The 5,000-nt window shown below is 57.1% G+C and overlaps 2 non-coding genes and 1 pseudogene across 2 annotated transcripts; all 3 read right to left on the bottom strand.

Annotated features, from left to right (window-relative positions):
• The window catches only part of LOC124773086, a 4,399-nt pseudogene extending 3,973 nt beyond the window's left edge, over positions 1–426 (bottom strand).
• A 188-nt stretch (positions 427–614) lies between these two features.
• On the bottom strand, positions 615–769 carry LOC124772651. The gene has a single exon (XR_007014119.1). It is a non-coding gene; the product is annotated as a 5.8S ribosomal RNA (ribosomal RNA).
• A 351-nt stretch (positions 770–1,120) lies between these two features.
• Positions 1,121–3,029, bottom strand: LOC124773004. The gene has a single exon (XR_007014453.1). It is a non-coding gene; the product is annotated as a small subunit ribosomal RNA (ribosomal RNA).
• Between the last annotated feature and the right edge of the window lie 1,971 nt (positions 3,030–5,000).

Below are 5,000 nucleotides of genomic sequence, written 5' to 3'. Positions count from 1 at the left end.
GAACGGTTTCACGTACTTTTGAACTCTCTCTTCAAAGTTCTTTTCAACTTTCCCTCACGGTACTTGTTCGCTATCGGTCTCGTGGTCATATTTAGTCTCAGATGGAGTTTACCACCCACTTGGAGCTGCACTCTCAAGCAACCCGACTCGAAGGAGAGGTCCCGCCGACGCTCGCACCGGCCGCTACGGGCCTGGCACCCTCTACGGGCCGTGGCCTCATTCAAGTTGGACTTGGGCTCGGCGCGAGGCGTCGGGGTAGTGGACCCTCCCAAACACCACATGCCACGACAGGCGGCAGCCTGCGGGGTTCGGTGCTGGACTCTTCCCTGTTCGCTCGCCGCTACTGGGGGAATCCTTGTTAGTTTCTTTTCCTCCGCTTAGTAATATGCTTAAATTCAGCGGGTAGTCTCGCCTGCTCTGAGGTCGTTGTACGAGGTGTCGCACGCCACACCGCCAGCCGGCTGTGCACGCTACCGAGAAAGTACCGGTATGCGAACCGCCAGGCGACGGGCGCGCATCGCACGTTTGAGGAGACGCGGCCGGCCCCACAGGCGGCCGCGACACTCCCAGGTCTGCGAAGCGGGGCAAACGCCGCGCGCTTCAGTATACGTAGCCGACCCTCAGCCAGACGTGGCCCGGGAACGGAATCCATGGACCGCAATGTGCGTTCGAAACGTCGATGTTCATGTGTCCTGCAGTTCACATGTCGACGCGCAATTTGCTGCGTTCTTCATCGACCCACGAGCCGAGTGATCCACCGTCCTGGGTGATCTTTTCTCAGTTTCCGCCGCCTCTTTCGAGACGGTCGCATAGGCGGGAGTGAGGCGTGTGGCGGCCCCTGTTCCAGCGTTCTGTGTCCAACGGCCTCACGGCCGACGGGCGTCGTACGGCTCCACACCGGAGCGGACAGGCACTCGGGCGAAAGTCATTCAAAACCGGCGCCAGGCGCCAGGTGCCGCACGCCAGCCGCTCCAGCGCTTCAGCGCTCGTACCACACAACATTGCCGCTAGTTTTGAGAGGCACGCGTGGTTCCGCACGCGGCGCACGGCTACTGCGAGCCGTACAGGTAGCGTGTTGCGCGACACGACACGCACATCGAAAGACATGCAGTCTAGTCGGTAATGATCCTTCCGCAGGTTCACCTACGGAAACCTTGTTACGACTTTTACTTCCTCTAAATGATCAAGTTTGGTCATCTTTCCGGTAGCATCGGCAACGACAGAGTCAATGCCGCGTACCAGTCCGAAGACCTCACTAAATCATTCAATCGGTAGTAGCGACGGGCGGTGTGTACAAAGGGCAGGGACGTAATCAACGCGAGCTTATGACTCGCGCTTACTGGGAAGTCCTCGTTCATGGGGAACAATTGCAAGCCCCAATCCCTAGCACGAAGGAGGTTCAGCGGGTTACCCCGACCTTTCGGCCTAGGAAGACACGCTGATTCCTTCAGTGTAGCGCGCGTGCGGCCCAGAACATCTAAGGGCATCACAGACCTGTTATTGCTCAATCTCGTGCGGCTAGAAGCCGCCTGTCCCTCTAAGAAGAAAAGTAATCGCTGACAGCACGAAGGATGTCACGCGACTAGTTAGCAGGCTAGAGTCTCGTTCGTTATCGGAATTAACCAGACAAATCGCTCCACCAACTAAGAACGGCCATGCACCACCACCCACCGAATCAAGAAAGAGCTATCAATCTGTCAATCCTTCCGGTGTCCGGGCCTGGTGAGGTTTCCCGTGTTGAGTCAAATTAAGCCGCAGGCTCCACTCCTGGTGGTGCCCTTCCGTCAATTCCTTTAAGTTTCAGCTTTGCAACCATACTTCCCCCGGAACCCAAAAGCTTTGGTTTCCCGGAGGCTGCCCGCCGAGTCATCGGAGGAACTGCGGCGGATCGCTGGCTGGCATCGTTTATGGTTAGAACTAGGGCGGTATCTGATCGCCTTCGAACCTCTAACTTTCGTTCTTGATTAATGAAAACATACTTGGCAAATGCTTTCGCTTCTGTTCGTCTTGCGACGATCCAAGAATTTCACCTCTAACGTCGCAATACGAATGCCCCCGCCTGTCCCTATTAATCATTACCTCGGGTTCCGAAAACCAACAAAATAGAACCGAGGTCCTATTCCATTATTCCATGCACACAGTATTCAGGCGGGCTTGCCTGCTTTAAGCACTCTAATTTGTTCAAAGTAAACGTGCCGGCCCACCGAGACACTCAATAAAGAGCACCCTGGTAGGATTTCAACGGGGTCCGCCTCGGGACGCACGAGCACGCACGGGGCGGTCGCACGCCTTCAGCTCGCCCCACCGGCAGGACGTCCCACGATACATGCCAGTTAAACACCGACGGGCGGTGAACCAACAGCGTGGGACACAAATCCAACTACGAGCTTTTTAACCGCAACAACTTTAATATACGCTATTGGAGCTGGAATTACCGCGGCTGCTGGCACCAGACTTGCCCTCCAATAGATACTCGTTAAAGGATTTAAAGTGTACTCATTCCGATTACGGGGCCTCGGATGAGTCCCGTATCGTTATTTTTCGTCACTACCTCCCCGTGCCGGGAGTGGGTAATTTGCGCGCCTGCTGCATTCCTTGGATGTGGTAGCCGTTTCTCAGGCTCCCTCTCCGGAATCGAACCCTGATTCCCCGTTACCCGTTACAACCATGGTAGGCGCAGAACCTACCATCGACAGTTGATAAGGCAGACATTTGAAAGATGCGTCGCCGGTACGAGGACCGTGCGATCAGCCCAAAGTTATTCAGAGTCACCAAGGCAAACGGACCGGACGAGCCGACCGATTGGTTTTGATCTAATAAAAGCGTCCCTTCCATCTCTGGTCGGGACTCTGTTTGCATGTATTAGCTCTAGAATTACCACAGTTATCCAAGTAACGTGGGTACGATCTAAGGAACCATAACTGATTTAATGAGCCATTCGCGGTTTCACCTTAATGCGGCTTGTACTGAGACATGCATGGCTTAATCTTTGAGACAAGCATATGACTACTGGCAGGATCAACCAGGGAGCTGCGTCAACTAGAGCTGAGCAGCCGGCCGCCCGGGAGTGTGTCCCGGGGGCCCGCGCGAACACGCAAGCGTCCGCTCAATCATTCTGCAAACAGGAGGAGGCTGAGCTCCCCTGCACAATACACCTCGAAACCCTCTCAGGTCCCGGCGGCGCGCAGCGCCGTCCCAAGTACTTGGTCGGGTTCGAGAGAGGCGCAATCGCCCGGAGTTAGGCGAGTAGACGCTTTCGGTGCGACCACCCGTGCTCCCAACTGAGCTTGCCGCTGCCGACAGAGGCCCGGGAGCGTGCTGTCGTGGCATTGCCGGCGGGAGACAACACGCGCCACCTACGGTGACCGGCAGCTCCAACGCCAGCGCCACAGAAGGACAAAAGCCCCACTTGGGTGCCGAAGCGAACTCTCCCAGCACAGCGCACGCGCCAACACATCCGCACAGCTGCGATACAAACCACCAGCGAGAACCGCTGGGGCGACCGAGCAGCAGACGGCGTCGCGGCGCCGAGCGCCGGGCGGCGGCGCATCCTCAACGCACACAGTCCTCAATCGGACCAGCACACTGAAGATGTCCACCGCGCTTCGCACCGGGCCCGCGAGGACCTACTTTGGCCGCACGGCGCCGCGCGCAGGGTGCGCCGGCGCGCAGCTGCGACGCCTGCCGCGTCCGTCGGCCGGCGCGCCTGCCACTGGCCGCCCCCACCAGCCGGCTGTAGCGCGTGCGCCCACGCACCGCGCGGCCAGCACGCCGGGAGGCGCCCCCTCACCGGCCGGGGACGGTCCCACCCAGCCACCGCCGCGTATCGCTTCACACCCAGATGCCGTTCAGTTTCGTCGGCATGGTGGGTATCGCTGGAACAACCGGTTAGTACCTCAACCTATCGTCGCCATCACCGATTCACCCCTAGCGAGAACAACCGCACCACAACAGGTTACCATTTCTTCATTTGCGTAACTTCACCAGAAAACGCAGGCGTCCATCGCCATTTGCAACTTCAACGATTATTGCATGCCTGTGTCAGGTGTCACGCCACACTACGTCTGCCCACATACACGCAACAAAATGTGCACGCCTAGACAATACGTGGAAGGTGGCCCCCGTACGTATGCGATGTCCATTGCTCGAACGACTGTCAACCGGCCTCTGTAGCATGTCGCAGATATGGAACGCGGTGCACCATGCCATCACGGTGTGTGAGGAGAGACGACTAGGTCCGAATACATCAACAGACAGCTCATGCTGATCGCCATCCACGGCGTCCGTTCCTCCCACACGTCTCTATGGCGTACCACACTGCAATCCAGCTCTCATAGGGAGACGACACGTAGCTGTGTGCACAATATTTGCACTGTATGGTCCGCCGTTTTTGGGCGCAGTCGTTGTACGGTCACACATGTGCCACGATGTATCATTCAGTACATAAGGACGAATGTGCAGTACAGATTGTGGTTCACGCGTACGACATCAGCGGACAGTTGACACAGGCCGCACCACAACGTAGCCTGCGTACGTCGCATGCGAAGGGCATTGAACATGCAAACTTGTCACCAACCAGCTTGCGAAGGCAGGGGGCAAGGTGGGGACGTGGGGACGTGGGGAGGGGTGGGGGGGGGCGGCATGTACGTCCTGCTGCCATCCACATTACAGTGTACAGCAGGAGCATGTGGAAAGTCAGCAAGACTTGCAAGGTGTTTAACATGAAGCGATACACAGGGGAGCGGGCAGTGCGAGTAGCGAACTATATTGCGAGGGTTGCGGGTGGGCAACACTACACTAATTGAACGAGTCGTATAACAATTACAGAGCAGGTTTAGGCGACAACGTGGGTTACGTTAGCGGACAACGTGGGTTAGGTTAGGGGACAACATGGGTTAGGTTAGGGGACAACATGGGTTAGGTTAGGGGACAACATGGGTTAGGTTAAGGCACAACATGGGTTAGGTTAAGGCACAACATGGGTTAGGTTAGGGGACAAC

The sequence above is a fragment of the Schistocerca piceifrons genome, unplaced genomic scaffold (assembly GCF_021461385.2).
Source record: "Schistocerca piceifrons isolate TAMUIC-IGC-003096 unplaced genomic scaffold, iqSchPice1.1 HiC_scaffold_943, whole genome shotgun sequence".
NCBI classification, from domain to species: Eukaryota; Metazoa; Arthropoda; class Insecta; order Orthoptera; family Acrididae; genus Schistocerca; species Schistocerca piceifrons.
The sequence above is the reverse complement of the archived record's forward strand: the minus strand, read 5'-3'. Positions and strand labels throughout refer to the sequence as shown.